The sequence below is a fragment of the Acinonyx jubatus genome, chromosome F2 (genome assembly GCF_027475565.1).
Source record: "Acinonyx jubatus isolate Ajub_Pintada_27869175 chromosome F2, VMU_Ajub_asm_v1.0, whole genome shotgun sequence".
NCBI lineage: Eukaryota > Metazoa > Chordata > Mammalia > Carnivora > Felidae > Acinonyx > Acinonyx jubatus.
In genome coordinates, this window is record NC_069394.1 from 39,216,205 (window position 1) to 39,236,881 (window position 20,677).

The following is a 20,677-nucleotide window of genomic DNA, read 5'->3' on the forward strand; positions in this document are numbered from 1 at the left end:
TTGCTTAGCTTTCCCCTAGAAGTCAGTCTATGTAGCTCTTTATGGTCCATAAACTAAGCTGGTGGTGAGACTTGTTTTCTTGAAGAAGTGAAGTTGGCTTAGTTGGGCGGGGCTCAGTGTGATAGCTCTGCTCTCCACTAGATGGCGCTGCTAGCCTACTGGGGTGGATTGTTGAGGTGCTGGAAGGTGAGTATGCGCATTTGCATGAGCAGTGAAAATGGCGCCACCCAGTTACCCACTGTGTTTTCCCGGATCAGCAATTGTGCACCTCTCCTCTGTCTTCAGCTCTCGTCCACTCCCCGCTTTTTCACTCTCTGTGACCAGGCCCCAGGCAGTACCTCTCTCCTGAGTTTTGTGTCGGATGCGGCTATTTTCCCCGGCCCCTTACTTCTGAAGGACTGTGGCTTTGACCCGTTCCGCCCCTCTGCAGGAGGGTCTCACCAAGCAATGTCTGAATGAGCAATGGACGAATATTGGCTGCACCCAGGAACGCCCCCTGGACCCTGTTGTTGCCGGTGCCCCGAGACTGCAGCCAGGTGCCTGCCCATCCAGAAAATGTTCGCAAGACAGTGTAGCAGCAGCTTTTCAGGGATTATGGAAAATCACAACACACATCTGGCATCAGGCTTCACCCTTAACAACCTTGCCTCAGCACCAGCAAATGTGGCCGCCTTCTGGGGTCTGCTGGGACCAGGTGAATTCAACAGTTTCTACCAAATGTCCTTTCAGCAGTGGAACCGCTTTTCTCCGTGTGGCCTGAGAACCTCCCGGACCCCACTCTGTTCCTGGGGATTCGCCCTTCCTACCAGAGCACCGCCAGGTATGGAGCTGCGGAGTTGCAGACTTAGCGCTCCCCTTGTTTACAGTCTTAATGGAATTTAAACGCTCTCCTTTCTCCTTTCTCCTTTCTCCCTTTTTAGTTTAGTCCCTGCAGCTGTTTCCAATATTCCACTTTCTCTCCAGTTGCTTTTGGGGAGGGGTGCTTTTCCCGTATTCTCCCCTGGCTCCCCAGTCTCCATCGTCTCTCCGCCCGCAAAAGCGGTTCCCTACCTTTTGCAGCTTCTTGCTGCCCAAGCTCAGCTCTCCATGCCGCATACCTGCTGAATTCTGTGGTTCAGGTTGTGCAGATTGTTGTCTTAATCCTGTGATCAGTTTTCTAGGTGTGTAGGATGGTTTAATGCTGGTCTGGCTGTATTTCATGGACGTGAGACACACAAAATCTTCCATGTTCTTCCGCCATCTTGGCTCCTCCCCAAAAGGGTCATGTTTTTAACGGACCAGAATCAGACAGTGAGGGGGTAAAAAAATCCCACTTCCGTTGGCTCCTTCAGGCAGAGTCTGACATCAGTAGATTCTGTTAAGTCATTGTTCCCAACGGTTTGGCCCTTTTCAAGCCATTTATTCAGCGTCGTATAAGCATGGTCTTCCTGTATTTTCCTGCCTGGGGACATTTCTTCATCCACACAAATCCTCTTTAATTTTTTTCCTAGAGACACAATGTTTGTTTATGAGGGGAAAGTAATTTAGAAACTGCTCATCTTGATTTGGAGTTAATGGAACCAAACACACTGCCAATCTTAAGTTACCAACAGGATGATCATCTCACAAGAACACTGAGAGTCTTTGGCCAGATGCCAATTTTGGAAACGCTTTTAACATCTGTGTCACCAGCCTCCTTTTCTCATGCTGTGGGTAGCAAGCACTCCTTGGAGGCTTTGAATATACTCTCATGTTCTCCATTACTTGTCAGGTTTCATGTCATTTTACAAACACAAACAAGTGGAAAGACGGGCTTTGACTCAGAGGTGGTTCAGGACTCAGAATAAAGTGTGTGGGTGCCAGGTGCTAATTCTCTGTAACGTTTGTCAGCGCGGATTCTCTACCTCCCTGTGAGTTCAGCCATGTGTAACTGCGGGCCTGAGTGTGGGAGAAAGAGATGGCCTTTCAGACAATAACGCTGGCTTCCAGAAACATGGCCACTGCCAGAGGAAGAGGAGGCCAGACTGCGTTGGATTGTTTCATGGTTAGCGAGACAAACTTCAGTCAACTCGAGCTGAGGTCTGATTGTGTAGTGCTGACCCCGGTGGTAAGTGGAAACAGTGGGGAAATCTGTCACAGTTTGGCCATGACACGAACAGCTTCAGGACACACTGGGGTCTATTTCTTGAGACCCAAGTGTCATTCATCGCTGAGCGAGGCAAACAAGCTGAGCAGACATGACAAGAGGAATCGCATGTACTTAGCAAGAACCATTCAGGGAACCCAGCTGGGGGAGGCAGAATTGGTGAAGATGATCTTTAGTAAAAGTGACACCTGTTAAATTGCTAGTTATTGACAGGGACTCACGAAGCATGCCAAAGACAGAATAAGACTTTCTTTTTATTATCACTGGTCTTTTTGGGCTCCAAGAGGTGGGAGTAGCACGCGGAGCAGGAACATGGACAGTGCTGGAGGCCAGGAAGGAGGGCTCGAAAATACTAAAGGTCAGAGAAGAAGAGCGGGAAACGTGGTAAGGACAAAGAGAGGTCTCAGTGAGCTACATAGATAAACGGGTAGGGAATTCCTTTGGCAAACAAGTGAAGCATGAATCATTTAATGCTGAAATGGTGGTTGGAGTTACTGAAAGGAGTCTAGGAGGCAAGGTAGAAAATCGTTAGCAGAAATTAATCATCCACCGCTTTCAACACTAAAAATTATTCTGACCTACGCAAACCAAAAAGACCATAGAAGAAGCCAGAGGGACCGCTCCGGGGCCTGAGGTAGCGGCGGCTGCCGTCCTGGCAGGCAGAGGAGAGTGGCAACGGGGAGCAGGGCTGGGTCCGATGCTCTGGAGGAGATAATACTATCACAGATCTCTGTATAGGTAAGAGAGGGGAGGTTCCTGAAGATAAACAGAAAGGGAAGGTCAGTACTGAATGGGGCCCAGCACCCTTGGTGAAGAAAGTCACTGTGATGGGCTCAGCTCCTGGTGAGGAGATGTGTTTGGTTTGGACCCGAGAGTCCCCCTGCAGAACCTCATGGGTGGAGAAAAGGCATGCACTGTGCTGTCCAGGGGTCAGGCTGACCATACCAGAGGGCACCATAACCCCAGGAGCTGGACAGGATACGACCACACTGTTTCCACTGTTGAGAGCCAGAGGCCAACTTACTCCCTCTGGCGCAGACATCCCCAGGTTTCTGGACTGTAGCTTTCCCGACAGGTGTCTAGGCAGCACCCCACCATATCACAAGGAATCGTCTCACAAAATCTTTTCCTCTTCCAGGCACTGGGGATGGTAGGTAGGAGCTTCTTGGACTCCTGGCTTCCTGGGCATGGTGATGTTGGGATCACAACTGGCACTAGGACAGCACGAGGGAGGTCCCTAGGGTGCAAATGTAAGGAGGTACTCTCAGTGCCACTGGGAGAGTGCGTGGTCGGCACCCCCTTGTACTTTGCACCTCGCTTCTCCCACCCTAGTACTGGCTGTGGTTGGCCTCAAGTATTTTGCTCCGTATTTGGCAGTCTAGAGCCCACGTTTCCATCTGGTGTCTGGAGAAGCTGTGGCCAAATCTGGAATGCATCAGGATGGGAGGGGGGTGCTTTGTTCTCTGCAGCTGCCAGATTCCCAGGGGCTGTCCGGGCCCCACTGCTATGGGTGCTGCAGCCTATGAAGCTGTTCCTCCTCTGGACAGGAAGGGTGGGAAATAGAAAGAGAGCTTTCACCAGTGTGACCTAAAGGTAACCCCCAAAGGACACTGATAAGCTTTAAGAAATAACTTCTCTATTATTTTCTGTTTAGAAAAACAAATGCATGTTCATTTTACATGGAGTTAAAAAAGAAAAAGCACCTATAATTCCAACCCCCAAAGTGATCCACTATTCCCAATGGCAGTCCCTTTTAGAGTTTCATCTTTCATCACAGGGCCCTGGTGATGCCAATGATGAAGATGAGAACGATGACCGTCACGACAAATGTGTATCATTTCTCCACGTCAAACCCTAGGCTAATTGCTTTACATGCGTTTTCCAACATGAGCTAATCTATTGCTCATAACAACCCCCACTGGGCCAGCAATTGTATCCCTATTTTGCAGGTAAAGACAAGAAGCGTGAGATGTGAAGTGACCTGCCAGGGTGACACAGCTGGGAAGGGGATTCAAACCCAAGCGCACCTGACCCCATGGTCTGAGTGCAAGAAGGTGGATTAGGAAAGGTCTCCTCTTTCTGGGATCCCCCCTCTGGTTCCTTCCCTGTCCGTTTACAAAGAAAGCATAGAGTGAAGATCAAACAACAGATCCTGTTTTGGAAGATTTTCCACCTCTTGGGTAGAAGAGACTCGCCAAACAAGAAGCAAATATCACTCCCTCCATCCATCCCACTCCAGGTTCTGCACAGTGTTTATTGAGCTTGCTCACACCGTATAATTTACAGGTTTGAAGGAAAAACTTCTTGTATCCTTTCTGGGTTTGCATTTTGATGTTCTAGATTGTTTTGACCCTTTCTGGTGCTTCATGAAGTTGCGAGCAGTGGAAAAGACACTCCGTTGGAGAGAATTGTGCCCCCCCTCAGACCCAACGCTTGTTCACATCAGACATTCCCCCTGGGTTTTTGAAGTCAGACACACTGGGTCTGACACACTTATGACTTCTGCCGTCATAAGAAGAAACCGCCCTGTGTCCACACATGTTTTGGGATTATGTAAAACAGAGCATGCATGCGGATTCAAGATGGTTGCACATTCTTTGACAGTTCTTCTCTTTGGGGAAGTTGATTTCTCCTCCTCTTGAATCTGGGGGTGGCCTGTGACTGCTTGGACCAGTAGACTATGATGAGACTAGCTTTTATGGTTCTGAGATTAGCTTTTATGGGAACTGGCAGCCCCTGCATTGGTCCCTTAGAGCACTCTGTCCCAGGGTCCTGAGCTACGTAAGGGTGTTTCAATGACCCTGAAGTCACTGTGCTGTGCAGAAGTCCAGGTTGGCAACATGGAGAGAGGTGATCTCTCACACATTCCTTCCCCAGCCATTCAAGTCTCCCCAGATGAGACCATGGACACTGTGAGGCAGAAATGAGCTGTCCTTCTGTGTCTTTTCTGAATTCTGATCAGTAGAATCTTGAGATAAAATACTAAGTTGTCTTAAGCCGTTAAGTTTTTGTTAGTTATGCAGCAACAGATAACTGCAACATAACCACCTGCAAAATTTTACAAAGCCACTGAAGATATTTTCATCCAGATAAGCCCAGGAAAGCAAAGGGGTGGTGTCTTGATTTCCTAGGGTTGTCATGATACCACAAATTGGGTGGTTTAAAAAAGAACTCATTGTCACATAGTTCTGGAGGCCAGAAGTCTACATCAAGGTGTCAGTAGGGTCTTGCTCCCTCTGAGACTCTGGGGAGAATCTTTCCTTGCCTCTTCTGGCTCTTGGTGGTGGCCACCAATCCTTGGGGTCCCTTGGCTTGAAGCAGCCTGACTTCCCTATCTTTTCTGTTGTCACATGGCATTCACCCTACGTGTGCCTCTCTTCTTCATGAAAAGATAGATTGTATTGGATTAAGGGCCCACCCTAAACTAGCTCGGCTTTATCTCACTTAAACTGATTATATCTATGAGGACTCTATTTCCAAATAAGGCCGCATTTTCAGGCACTAGGGGTCAGGACTTCTACATATTTTGGGATGGGGGTGGGGGAACACAATTCAACCCGTAACAGGAACTTTGGACAAGTGACAGGTCAGTTAGCTGCCAAATGGCTGTTCTCTTGGAGAACACGTTTCCCTCCAGTAGAGCTAAGTAGTTTGTTGTGTTCTATTCCAGTTTTAGTGTTTACTCTGGTTTGAAATTCAGGCATTCAACATTCTAGTGAGACATTTATTTACAACTTTAATTGGAAATGTTTCATGCATAGCCTTTAGGCATATTTATATTGGTAAGGTTAGGGGAAAAACCAGTCTGTGTTTTTACCTGTAACAGCATCTGATCTTACAAAAAACTGAGCAACCAGATGAGAATAGGGGGACTCCCTCCAATTTTCTTTCTCTTCCGGTCTCTCCTAATCTGTGTCTCTCTCTCTCTCTCTCTCTCTCTCTCTCACACACACACACACACACACACACACACACTCAGTCACAGAGCTCAGAGAGAAATAAAGACAAACAAGAAATAAGGGCCAATCACAAAACTTTCGCTTTGATGGGAACAGGTAGGAACAGCATGGCAGTCTAGGCATGAGGATAAGCAGGTACCACAGAGCGTGGGACTGACAGCCAGGCAGATGCCATTCATTCTGTTACTCATGCATTCACTCAACACCCCTGTATCAAGCTGTAGCGACAGCATGACGACTGTTAATCGAGTGCTACTCTGTGCACCCGGAACCATCAGAAGATAACTCTGGTCACTATCAGTAAGGGATTTTCAGTGGCCAGGAACATACAGGGAGGTGGGAGGTGAAGTACAGAATGGTCTAGAGCAGAGACTCCATCAGAACAGTGAACTTGAGTCTCGGAGGAGATGGTGGCGAGTGGAGGGTGCGGATGGTGAAACAGACGGACTCATTGTCACTGTTGACAGTTTGTTTTACATGTTGGGATGGGCCCGTGCTGACTTCACACTTTAGTGGTCACGTTTACTGGTCCAGCAGTACTTAACCATTGGTGCCCAGCCACCTGAGTTTGAACCCCACCTTGGCCCCTTATTTGCTCTCTTAGTTTGCTGGGGCTGCCATAATAAAATGCCACAGACCGGGTGGCTTAAACAACAGAAATTAATTTTCTCACAACTTTGGCCTCTTTTTGTGTCTAAATTTCCTCTTCTTACACAGACACCAGTCAGATTGCATTAGGACCCATCTTTACAGCCTTGTTTTAACTTAATTACCTCTTTAAAAGGCCCTCTCTCCAAATTCAGTCACATTCTGAGGTACTGGGAGTTAGGGCTCCAGCATATAAACTGTCGGGGGGCACAATTCAGCACATAACACCTGCTGTCCAGTATTGGCAGGTTACTTTCTAAGACTTACCTTCTATACAACTGGAAAGCTGTTAGTAACTAACATGTATGAAATGCTTTCTGGGTGTTTTAAAAACATTTTTTTTTTTGATGTTTTGATTTTTTTTTTTTTTGAGACAGAGAGAAAGCACGAGCTGGGGAGGAGCAGGGAAAGAGGGAGGCAGGAACCGAAGTGGGCTCTGCGCTGAGAGCTGCGAGCCCAATGTGGGGCTTGAACTCATGAGCGATGAGATCATGACCTGAGCTGAAGTCAGATGCTTAGCTGAGTGAGCCACTAGGGCACCCTGCTTTCTGTGTTTTAAAAACTTTATATTTATCATCACATTTAGTCCTCACAATAGCCATACAGTTGGTATTGTTAGAATACCAAATAAAAATACAGGATGCCCAGGTGAATCAGATACAAAAATGAATACTTTTTTTTGTAGTGTGTATATGTCCTATGCAGTACCTGAGACATACTTACATTAAAAGTTGTTATTTATTTGAAATATAAATTTAGTCAAATGTCCTGTAATTTATCTGGCAACCTTAGCTCCTGGAGCCAGAATAGTAAGAAGGGTCAGGGCTGTTGCCTTGGGAGAAGGCCCAATTGTCCTCTCTCCTCTCGCATTTGGAAACTCCCTTCTTACTGCGGCACCAAACTCAGGCTTCCTGGGAAGGCAGCCTAGACCAGTGTGGTTCTCGATTTTGGAAGGAATTTGCTTTCTGCCTCTCTCTTTAGTTTCTTCTTCTCTGTCACCGGCTGGTGTGGCCTGAATAAGTTTTTCCTTGCATTGCGATAAGACCAAAGATTCAGATAGGAGCTTGGGGAAAAATGGCCAAGTGCTTGCTTTCCTGGTTCGATGCTACTGAGACCTACCTAACATAGGAAAAAAGACTCCTCCATATGACCTAGCTGTGTTCATCTAAGCCCTTCACTCAGTTTTGAACGCAAATCTTCAGCCAAGAGCAAAGTGCTATTTGCCTTGCTTTGCTTTTCTTCATCTGGTGGCTTAGCTCTCCCTTGGGGACCTTGGGTGGAGGGTTAAGAAAAATTATTCAAAACTTAGCAATAAGCAAAAGGGTTATTACACGACCTTTTAATGTCGTCTAAGGCTGTGCTACTTAAAATGTGGTTTGCTGACTAGCACTGTCACCTGGGAACTTGCTAAAATGTGAAATTTCAGGCCAAGCCCAAGACCTACTGAATCAGAATTTCTGAGGGCAGGGCCCAGAAGTCTGTATTTGTATATAGTCTGGGAAGCACTGATCCAGAGAAGCTGGCCTGAGGGTCCGCTCACTCTGTCTGGGAATGCAACATAGATTATACCACTGATTTGGGCTCAGACCTGGTGCAGTGCTAGTTAGATGGCGCTGATTTCATTTTCTGCCCAAGTGGACAGGACAACCTAAAATCTTACGGTTTCACTGACTTCTTGGGTGTGAACCAGTTTTGTATCTGGATGTGTAATCTTACTCTGCACTCCTGTTTTCTCAAATTCTCTTCTGATCCAGCATCGTCATCCTCCCGGCTCCCTCAGTCATGGACTAAATAAAACCTTGACTTGCGCTTTCTTATCTATATGAAAATTAGGTTTTTAATATTTTGGGAATTATACTCTGACAGAAGGATAACTGAGAGAAGACAGGGCTCATGTCTTCTTCAGACTCCTGGCTGAATACCGTCATCACGCTGTCTCCATCAGGGTCTATTTATTACAAACAACAAAAGCCAATCCGAATTAGCACAGATAAGAAGGAATTCACTGGAAGCCTATCAGAGTCACAGGACTCAGTTACAGGAAAGACAGCCAGGCCTCCAGGGGACCAGAACACTGTCAGTCCCTTACGTTCTCTCACCCCAAATGCTCTCTGGTGTCTGAGTTTCTCTAGAAATGAGCACCACTCTCTGGCTTCATTAGAGATTGCTTTCCCTGTTTACTTATCAGCCTGAAGATGGCTAGAAATGGATCTGAATGATCTTCCAGCACCAGAATCTGATTGGTGCCTGACAAACCAATGAATCGACTAGATTTCAGCACCATGCCCAAGTAGCTGCGGGAGGGGAAGGATCACACCTTCAGCTGCTCACTCACCAGAAGCTAAGGTTAGAGTAGATGTTCTACGAAGCGCCAATGGGCAGGGTGGCAGATTTATTTCTGATACTCTGCCCCTTAATAAGACTGTTTTAGAGACTCAGAGACAGAGAGATGATGAAAGATGTGTTCTTCCCAGGATTTCCTGCCTCAGACCTGAGAATGATCTTAGGACCAATTTGGCTCAACCATCCCTGAGGCCTAACAAATAGGAAAGCCTCTCGGCTTCTTAAATGGGCAGAGTGAGGGCTGAAAAAAGAGAGGATGATTTTTAATTAAAACTCTTTGAAATGGAACCTAATAAAAATATCATTTTTAGGGGTTATACACTTAAGTTAACTGATCATTGAGAAAATTGCATCATATTGGCATGCATTTTCAGCCCAAATACTTACACTACAGTAACAATAGCTACTGTAACAAATAAATCTCTACATTTCATTGCCTTAGCACAATAAAGGTTTATTGCCCACAGCAGTATAAATATAAAGCAGGTATCCCTGATCAGTGGGTAGGAATCCTTTGATTTGCTTAGGTCTTTAACAATTTCTGTCAGTAAAGCTTTGTACATATTTTGTTAAATTTATAGATACTGGATGGTTTTGACACTACTTTAAGAATTATTTTTCTTAAAATAATTTGTTTCCCAATATTTGTTGCCAGCATTTGGAAAGATAATTTCTTTTCTTAGACTGATCTTGGCATATTTATCTAGCAATCTGGCTAAATCCACTTAGTTACTTTAATAATTTATAGGTACATTCTTTTATATTTTCTATGTATATGAATATATCGTCAAAAATACCTTTACGTCTAATTCTTATGCCCTAAGAATCTAAAGAACAGTCAGATAAGAATTATGGCAGAATATTAATGAACTAAATATTCTTCTTAGGATATTAGAAAAGGGCAGTGAAGTAAACTCAAAGAAAGTAGAAGGAAGCGGGGAGTCTGGGTGGCTCAGTCGGTTCTCTGGGCTGACGGTGTGGAGCCTGCTTGGGATTCTCTCTCTCCCTCTCTCTCTGCCACTCCCCTGCTTGTTCTCAGTCTCTAAAAATAAATAAATGAACTTGAAAAAAAAGTAGAAGGAAGGAAACAACAAAGATTAAAGCAGATAATGAACACATTATTAAAGAATATCCACAAAACCAAAGATTTTTCAAAAGGCTAAAAAAATTAACACTCTCTGCAAAATTAATGAAAGAGAGAGAAAGAGGAGGCACAAGTTAACAATAGTAATTGACTTTCTGATGTAAATGTGAAGATTGTGTAATATAAAAATGTAAAAAATAGCTGCATATATTAAAATTTTTTTAACGTTTATTTGTTTTTGAGACAGAGGGAGACAGAGCATGAATGGGGGAGGGTCAGAAGGAGAGGGAGACACAGAATCCAAAACAGGCTCCAGGCTCTGAGCTGTCAGCACAGAGCCCGACGTGGGACTCGAACCCACGGACCGCGAGATCATGACCTGAGCCGAAGTCAGACGCTTAACCGACTGAGCCACCCAGGAGCCCTGCTGCATCTATTAAATGTAAAAAACATGATTACATATAATAAAAAGAAAATAGTCTTTTGAACAACTTAATGCCAACACACTGAAAAATTTAGATAAAATTGACAAACCTTAGAAAAATCACCAAAAGTGATTCAAAAGGAAATAGAAAATATGAATAGCTCTATAATAAATAAAAATATTCAAGCAATAGTATGAAATATACCCACAAAAAGTTATCCAGCTCCAGGCAGTTTTGCTAAATGATATCAAAGATTCAAGGAACAAATAATGTCATTCTTACAAAAATTATTCCAGAATGTATGAGTGTAGCCTAATCTTAACAGCAAACTTGGCAAGGATGGCACAAGAAATGCAAACTAAATCCAATGTCATATGCCTATGTTTATGAACATAGGCACATTCTACAAAAAATATTAGCAAACTGAATTCAGCAACATAGAAATGTAATAATACATCATGAGTGAGCTGGAATTATCCCCAAAATGTAAAGTTAGTTTTAACATTAGAAAGTCAATTACTATGATTCAATACATTAATAAATTAAAGGGAAGAAAATGATACAATTATCTCAACAGTTATAGAAAAATGTACTGTTAAAATTCAACATGTGTTCATGATATAAACTCTTAGCAACTAGGAAGAATTTTCAAAAGGAAGTAACTTCATTAACTTCAGAAAATCTGTAAAAGCACTCCAACAGCAAACAAACATCATAAGTAATGGAGAAGTATTGAAAATATTCTCTTTAATATCAGGAATAAGACTAGAGGGCTTACCATTCTTCCTTCACTTCTGTTTCATGTTGTAGTAGTGTCCTGACTAGGTCAGTAAGGGGAAGGAAGAAGATCAGAGTGAAAGAGTCCTAAAAGTCATAACAGAATTTAAAATAGTCTGCAGAGAAAACCCAAAGGCATCGGCAGATAAATTATTAGACTCAATACAGAAGTTTAGCCAAGTGGCTGGATGAACAACTGACAAAAACAAGAAGGACAACAAAAACAATTGAATGTATATCTATCAGGAAATACATTTTAAAAATGAAATTTAGAAAATCTATCTAAGAGTATCCCAAAATAAGAGGTACTTAGTAATAACCCCTTCCCACCATAGACAAAACTTTTGTGGAAAATATAATAAAAATGTACTCAAAGATACTTAGAGGCCCTAAAAATGGATGTGGCTGTGGATATGAATATGCACACACACATACACCAACTTGGGTCTGGTTCATCCTGGCAGTGGCAGGGCAGCAGGATGCTCAAGCATGGCCATTGCAAATGTTACAAGTTTGCAAATAATGCTGAAGACTGGCTGGAAGGACCGGCAAGCTCTTGACGTTCTTCCAGGGAGAGCTTGGACTCAGTGACCCTTGGGGGGAAGCCTCAAGAAGTTAAACACCTCATTTATACTGTGTTGTTTCAGGCTCTGAACTGTTCAAAGACCTTACGGAATATTAGGCAGCATCTAGGCTTTAAATTTGGCTCAAGGAAAGTGGCTTTCTTCTTTCTAATAGAGAAAGAAATGCTTAGTCTTGGACAAATACAAAATGATTTTGCAAGGGACGCTTTATGGTAATAACAGACCCTCAGCTTTATGGCGTGCTATAACAAGGCTAAATTACTCACAGCAAGATTCAAAACTTGAAGGCTTAGTCTTTACCTTTAATTACTGTCAGATGAGTCTTCATCAAGCTTCACTTGCTTTACTTCAAGCCATCCATTGAAAAGAAATCATACTGCAGAAACAAAAAGGGGGCTGGCACAAGTACTAATTTAGTGAAATGTGACCACTGTCATGGGCAAACATAAGTCTGGTTAAGGTGCGCGTGAAAGTCCTCTGTGTCCTTGCATCCCTTTCCTGTGTAGAATTTATCAGCGTGTTATTATTGCCCATTGAAAATCAATGGGAAAGAAGCCAGGAGCCCAAAGCCCACTCAGACTAATCATCTCAGTGTGTTTAATCACAGGACTGTCAGCCTTAGTGTAGTCACAGTCAGTACAGGTGGTAAATGACATTTCAAAATGTTACTGTCAAGTCCTGCCTTCCCCCATCCTCTGTGGCTTGCTTCTGTCCACCGTTGAGATGATTTACCCCCCACCAGCAGGTTCAGCCCCACAGTAGTTTCTAGGAAAAGGATTGTAAATATGCCTACCATCACTTACTTCCCTTCCCAAGACAGACATCATTAATGGATCACTACCTTCATTTCTGTGAAGCCCAGATAGCTGCCGCCTTAAAATCCTTTTCAACTCAGGATTCCCGGCAGCTATCCCCAACAGTCTGAAATGCAGGCAGGAATGCATTTGGCTTCTCTACTCTTGGACCAATTAGATGGAGAAGACCCTAAAGACAGCCAGCCTAGGACTGGCTCCACATGGAGTCACCCAGGCTGCTTTAGTCTGTCCTTGACTTTGTGTTCCTTTTCTTCTAACTGGGCTTTGCTGCATCCATCCATCCATCCATCCATCCATCCATCTATCCATCCATCCAACAAATATTGAGTGAGTGCCTCCTACAGATCAGATACTAATCTAAGCTCCAAAGAAACAGTATTTATATTATAATGGAACTTTTATTCTAGTGGTGGAGACAGATTATAAACAAACAAATGAAACGGATAGTAATAAATGCCAAGAAGAAAATTAGAGCAGGACAAGAGGATATACATATGTCGAAACGATTAAATTCACAGTTTGGATATGTGCAGTTTACTCTATTTCAATTATAGCTCAATAAACTTGAGGTGGGAGGTAAATTTAGAAGAAAAACAATGGTGGGTGACATGAAAAGGAGTGATATTTCAGACAGAATGGCCATGGCACTCCCCTCTCGAGCAGCAATACACGAGCAGAGTCTGTGTGAAGTAAAGGAACAGCACAGAAAGATATCTGGGAAGGAGCATTCCAGGTTGTTCAGGATGATAGGAAATCATTTGATTAGTATTTCTTCTCAGTTTTAAGGTAAGTTTCAGAGAGGTTATAGGACTTGTCTGACTTGTAATGGTTAAAGTAACAGATAACCCCCCAAATCTCAGGGCTTTAACATGATAGAAACACATGTTTTGCTCACTGGAAATCCAGGGCAAGTGTTCCTGACTGGCCAGATCTTTCCTCCAAGCAGTGATTCAGAGGTTAAGCCCTAGCCTCTTAGAGTTTTACTTCTCGTTACCAAGGTCAATTCAAAGGCATGGCAGAATGGGGGACCGGGTGTGGGGAATTCTAATGTACCAGTTGAGATCCACTTCCACTCTATAGGACATTGGCAAGAATACACACATGTGTGCACACATGTGACCCATAATTAAAAGAATCAAGATTCTTTTTTTTTCTTCGTTTTTCTTTAAAAAAAATTTTTTTTTTAATGTTTATTTTTGAGACAGAGAGAGACAGAGCATGAGCAGGGGAGGGGCAGAGAGAGAGAGAACGAGGCACAGAATCCAAAGCAGGCTGCAGGCTCTGAGCTGTCATCACAGAGCCCAACGCGGGGCTCGAACCCACAAGCCGTGAGATCATGACCTGAGCCGAAGTCAGACGCTGAACCGACTGAGCCACCCAGGTGCCCCTGTTTTCCTTTTCTTTATATTTTCTTACCTTTCTTTGCTTTTCTGCTCTTTTTCTTTCTTTTCTCAGGTCTATTCCTTTGCGGGGCATTGTCTAAAAGACCTTGTGTGAAGGGAGTATATTCCCAGACACTAGTGTGAGTGTGAAGGGTCAGGCTCCCCAAAGCCCATAAGGTGGGAGGACCTCAGAGGGTGGGCTGGGTCCCCGACCCCACCTCTAGGATTGCTTAACATTTACACCTTATTAATCATACAGTCCCACATGTACATAACAAAAGCAGATTAACTCTGTTATAAGGTTTATTAAATTATGATGGTAAATTATCTTCCCAAATCCCCCATCTTCATGTTTGTTGCTCATAAATTCATCTACTCACACACACCAAGAATTGGGAAACCTTGTTTTCTGTCCTGCCTTCCATCTATTCATACATCCATAAGTTATTTTTCATTTAGCAAATATGTATTAAGAAACTGCTATGTGCTCTGTTAGGATTATGAAAATAAAACCATAATATAAGATGAGATAAAACGTGGGTTTAGAACAAAATGCATTGAACTTCTGAATCCTCTATGAGTGTGTCATGTGTTAACGTGTCTTCTCTTTTATACGCAAAGATGAGACCCCAGCCTTCCATCAGTGATAGATGTACTTGAGCTGCCTTCTGGGCATGGCATGGGTGTTCTAAACCATCCATTCCAAATTCCAGGCTCTTTGTGGTCCTAGATACATGCAGTGACTGTACTCTGAGACTCCATTCACTCACATACTCCAGGCTTGAGTCTCCACATAGAGGTTCTGGTGACTTTCAATGTATTTAAATGTTAGGGTTGTCTTTTTTTATTCTCTGAAAAGTACCTGAAGTAACTTTCTTTTAACTATTATGGTCAACTGCTTGTGAATGCTTGTGCATTGATTTTCCAACTAGTGTCTGCATTGAACACTGAAAATAGCCCCTTAATTGCCACAAAGCCAAGCTATATTGGGAGAAGCCTGTCCATTGGGGTGCAGCAGATGCTGGGCAGAAGGACCCCGGGCGCAGGTCCAGTGTGGCAGGCAGACCCTCAGCACATGGAGGACTAAGCTCAGACAATGGGGGAAACAGCACACTTGGTGCATGATCCAAACACAGGGAAAGGAAGTCTGGGAGCAGAGAACACCCGGAAACAGGCAGGTGGTACGGCAGGCAGAGGCCAAGCTGAGCTGCCAGGGCAGGAAGCAGGCTTTCAGATGATGGCAAAAGAACAGCTCACATCGGGAGACAGATGAGGGCAAGGATAAGGAGCGTTGACTCTGGAGGTCCAGAGCCCTAAGTTCAAATCTTGATCTAGTCATTAGGTAACTGTGGAGGACACTGCTGGCTGATTCCATGCTGATTCTCTTCTTTCTGCACACTTGTCCTTTGTGGTTCGTTGTGGCACAGGACTGTGTTCTTACCAACGTACTGTGAGAGGAAGTGGATCCCAACTGGTACGTTAAAATTCCCCACAATGCCATGACTTTGAATTGACCTTGGTAATGAGAGGTAAAACTCTAAGAGGCTAGGGCTTAACCTCTGAATCACTGCTTGGAGGAAAGGCCTGGCCAGTCAGGAACACTTGCTCTGGATTTCCAGTGAGTAAAACATGGCTTCTATCACATTAAAGCCCTGAGATTTGGGGGGTTATCTGTTACTTTAACCATTACAAGTCAGACAAGTCCTATAACCTCTCTGAAACTTACCTTAAAACTGAGAGGAAATACTAATCAAATGATTTCCTATCATCCTGAACAACCCGGAATGCTCCTTCCCAGATATCTTTCTGTGCCATTCCTTTACTTCACACAGACTCTGCTCGTGTATTGCTGCTTGAGAGGGAAGGCCATGTCCACTAAGCACATGCGCACTGGCCTGTGGCTGGTGAGCTGTGGCAGCTCCTCCCTCTCTGTGCCCCAGTCCCCACAGATTGCACGTGCATCTGGAGGGGCTGCTGAGGAGAATAAAGAAGATGTGGGCCTGTGCATCTCCAGAAGTTTCACAGTGAGACCATCCCACTTGCCATCTCTGTCCAGCCCACCCTCCACGCTGCTGCCGAAGCAATTTTCTTGGAACGCAAACCCAGTTGCGTCATTTTCCTCTTAGTGCCCTGCCTCTCCCCCTCTGTCCGGTAAAGGCCAGACTCCTTATCATGGTTTATAAAGCCTTCATGGCCTGGCTCCTCCTACTTTCCAAGTCTAATCTGCCATTCTGTCAAATACAGCTTTGCTTCCAACCATTCAAAATTACACAAAACTCTCCCTGAAAGCGTGGTTTCACATTAACCCAGGCCTCTTTATGCACTATCGCTCTTGCCTGGAATTTCTTCCCCTCTATTGTCCATTCAGTGAACATCTAGGCATTCTTAAAGACTAGGTTCAAATAGACCGGCATTGTGCATAACTTCTCAAACCCTCATGCTCACAGGCTGTCTCCACAGCAGGCCTATCTCACTGTGCACATGGGCCTCCATATAGCAACAGCCACCCTGTGTGTCATTCGTTGACTTGTCTCTCTCCCAGGCTGGTTGCTCCCTGAGAGTGGCTACCTGATCAGACTCCTCTGGAAACCCCAGCACACTCTCAGTGCCACTGTTTGCTGAATAATAAGTCTGAGTTGCTTAGAATCGCACAGTGCCGGGTTGATGCATAGTGAGTTCAGTATTGTTTCCGTTCTGTTATGGCCTGTGTTCCCCAGAGAAGATATGTTGAAGTCCTAGCTCCCAGTACTTCAGAATGTAATTTTATTTGGAAATAAGGCTGTTGCAGAGGTAATGAGTTAAGATGAAGTCATCCTGGATGAGGGTGGGCCCCTAATCCAGTATGATTGGTCTCCTTTAAGAAGAGGAGAAAAGACACAGAGATGGACATGCACAGGGCCATTCAGCTCTGCACAGGAGGCAGAGCCTGGAGTGATGTATCGGCAGGCGAAGCACGGCAAGGATTCCTGGGAACAGCAGAAGCTGGAAGAGGCAAGGAAGGATTCCTCTCTAGAGCCACTGGGGAGAACGTGGTCCTGCTAACACCCTGATTACAGACTTCTAGCCTCAGAACTGTGAGGCAAATTTCTGTTATTTTAAGATACTTCATTTGTGATACTCTTAGGGCAGCCCTGCAGGACAAATACACTTTCCATCAGGCCATATGATCACTCCCGGTCCTCACATTTCAAGATGACTGCTGATTGTCTCCCTGTCTTTGCAAAGGATGATACCAAGGTCAGTATGCAGAGGGCATAAGGACCGTGAAACTCATAAAGCTTCAAGGGCCCCTCATTGATGAGGCCCATTCCAAAGGCATAGGAGGGTCTCCAGCTTTGTGTTCACATGAGTATAAGTTTTTGTAAAGATTTTAAAATAGTATGTTAACCACAATCCGTTAAGGCACTGTCTTTTTCCTCTCCCCTTGGGTCAGGTGACTTTAACATGGTTGTGAACTGTTTGGGATCCTGCAAAGGGGATGTAAACTTGGAGATAACTGAGTTTGGCTTAGTGGGATATATTTATGTGGTTTTCAGGCGCCTGCACGTGGAGTCAAGTAAGTGTTAGCTCTCCCGCTGTAGAAGGCTTTCCAAAATTCTCTTCCCACTCACTGCGGTGCAGGGCCAGAAGCTGTGCCCCATTATGCATGTGCCCCTCAGCACCCACTCTGAAACTAGGGGGAAGTGAAAAGACACAAGGTTCCAAGTGCATCCAGATGCAAGTCTGTGAAACATTCTTTGAATCACCAGATGTGTCAAACTGTAATTGGAGAATTTTGTGCTCATCAACTCTGTCAGAATGGAAGCTCCCTTCTGTCAGAAATATATTTTAGTAATGTAGCATGTACACTGATAAACACTCCTTACATTCTCTTATATCATGAGGGGAAGTCTCATAAAATAGAATTTCATCTGAATCCTTGTGTTTATAGGGCACACACATGTAACAGTAGTACAAACACTGAGCTCATTCTGAATGCAAAGCTGTATGTTTTCTGCATGCATATCAGATCACGTTTTTGTGAATCTGATATACCTTGTTCCGATGAAGGCTGGTGGATGCAGACAAAGAAGCGTGCAAGCGACAGCCTGATGAAACAAGTGTTTCCCTGAACAAAAGTCCTATATGTATTCATCTTGGAATCATTGTGTAGCGTAAGAGTAATTTATTGTATTATGGGACTCAATGCAATAGAATAACTTATGAAGCTGAAAGTAACTTTCCTAACCATTAATGAATAATGCAAAACAATTTTTTTTATAAAAGAAAGACTGAATTTTGTTTTCTCTTTAGAAAAATTATACAATTGTTATTGCATGAAGAGTTAATCAGAGCATATGGAGCCAAAAACTGTGTGGGAAGAACGTATTATAGAGATGTGTCAGGCAATTATTTAATAAGAATGTGATATTTATGAGTTCTGTGATCCTGGTAGGATTAGTCAACTTTGTTATATTTGAAATTTGTTGTATGTTCTTCAGTCTAAAGAAATATTCACTTTTGTATTAAATTTTATATTCCTCCTTTTGTATTTTTTTTCTTAAAGAAGACCCTCCTCCCCTCCCCCCAGATTATATGTGTTAAGCCCCATATAATCAGAAACTGGCCGTGTTAACACATAATGATGATTGACATGACTTGTTCATCATTTTTTTGAAAGCCAACTGCAGGCAGGGCAACGTGGTAGGGACTATAATTATGGTATAAAGTGGGAAGAGCCCTTGGTTGGAGTTAAGGGTCCAGAAAGAGAGAGAGGGAGAGGGAGAGAGAGACGAAGAGACAGACAGCCATATGAGATTAGGCAAAAACCTTCCCCTCTTTAAAACTTGATTTCATCTTTAGTGAAATAAGGAATTTGGATTAAATAAGTCCTAAAGTTCACCTTCACTTGATAATTTTATGAACGTGCATTTCAGAGTCAGCTCAAGCCTTGATATTATTTATAAATAATATTATCACTACCTAGTTGTTTCTGCTCTCCAGGAGTTTATGATCCAGTGAGCCAAGACTGGCCTTTGGTTTGCTGTGACAGGCAATGTTTTCTGGGAGTTCTTTTCCTTTGTGTCACAGGTTGATTTACATCTTGGGCCAAATGAACTCCAATTCTGATTGCTGAAGTTTTGAAGCTGTGCCTGGGCATGTTCTCATGAGGATGCTGTTCCTATTTCGGCATGAGTTACCATATCTAATAGCTGAGTTACTCTCTTGGTCTCATTGATCCTCTGACAAGACCTGTGAGGGCATGTACTCCTGCCTGGCAGTTTGGGGCATGATTCCATGACTTTGTTTTCTTGGACCCTAACATCGAATAGAACATTCTGTTTGATGTTTTGACTGTTCTGAGGGCATCCTCTAGGTTGTTGGGAATGATTTCTGCTACAGGGATAATGCTTATTGTCACATGGGATACTGACATGACATTGCTCTGTAGTTCTTTTTGCTAAGGAACCACTGTCCATATAAATGTCAAAAACAAAATTTCCATCAACCAGCTACTGTTCATTCCATATTAGAAAAAGAGCAGTGTGTGCTTCAGTTGGCACTTCTGTTTTTATTCCCAGGCCTAAGTTAACCATGGCTGTTTTTATTCATTATTCATCTATGGATTTGATTTATATCCCTTCTTTTTCCAACATAAGGATTTGAATTAGATTTCTGAATTCAATAGGGAATTCTGGCCATATCAAGATGCCATTTTTGAACATGGCAAGATCATAATTGTATTTGGGTTTGAGTTTGATTTCCAAAGATAACTTTAAAAGGTGTCAACAGCTCTTAATAAGGTCACTTACATAAGCAGGTAATTAGTTTAAGAACAGAATGTCAACATTGATAAAAGCTGCTAATTTGGTTATTTTTAAAGATGTTTCTGCTGTGGAAGAATACCTTTTAAGTAAGAACTCTTGTTTGCTATGACTGTTTTTGAAGATTACATGCAAGTCAGTTAAATGATTCATTCACTAATTCCCTCAATAAATATTTGCTAAGGCACTGGATGAGAAGCTGCTGACCACTCGCAGAGATGATGCAGTTCCACAGACTGAGAGTTAGTATGAAGAAGATGGAAGTTACAGGTCAACTTGACCCAGAAAAGGAAACCCTGCCTTTGAAGTTCCACCCAAAGATGGGACATTGATAGATGGTGTTGATCTATGCTGGCTTGGCAGACAGAGGGGAAAAAAAAAAGGCTCAACACCAGCATGGTCCTTTGGGAGAACCAGAGACATTGGCTCTATTTAATAAAGAAAGTGGTCATTTGGTTGCTGCTAGAGACAAAAAGCCAACCATAGGATAAGTCACAAAAGCAATAAAAACAGAAATTGCATGGAGCAAATAGCACAAACAACGCGGTCATTGTTTGGTCATTTAGATGGGTAATAATCACTATATAGATGGGTCAAATAATTAGCATTAATGCAACCACAGTTCTAGACTATGTGGAAAGTGTCTTGAACATTTCACTAATTAATTCAATTAGTCATTCAAACAATGAATTTTTACTGAGGCTATGCGCTAGGCCTTTGCTAGTAGGTGT

At 43.4% G+C, this 20,677-nt stretch overlaps 1 long non-coding RNA gene across 1 annotated transcript in view; it reads left to right on the top strand.

Moving 5' to 3' along the window:
• Positions 1-17,752, top strand: part of LOC128312820 (uncharacterized) — a 56,167-nt gene extending 38,415 nt beyond the window's left edge. Inside the window, exons 8-9 of the long non-coding RNA XR_008292601.1 lie at positions 13,966-14,141; positions 15,478-17,752. This is a non-coding gene — a long non-coding RNA (uncharacterized LOC128312820). The remainder of the gene's footprint in view (positions 1-13,965; positions 14,142-15,477) is intronic.
• The last annotated feature ends 2,925 nt before the right edge of the window (positions 17,753-20,677 follow it).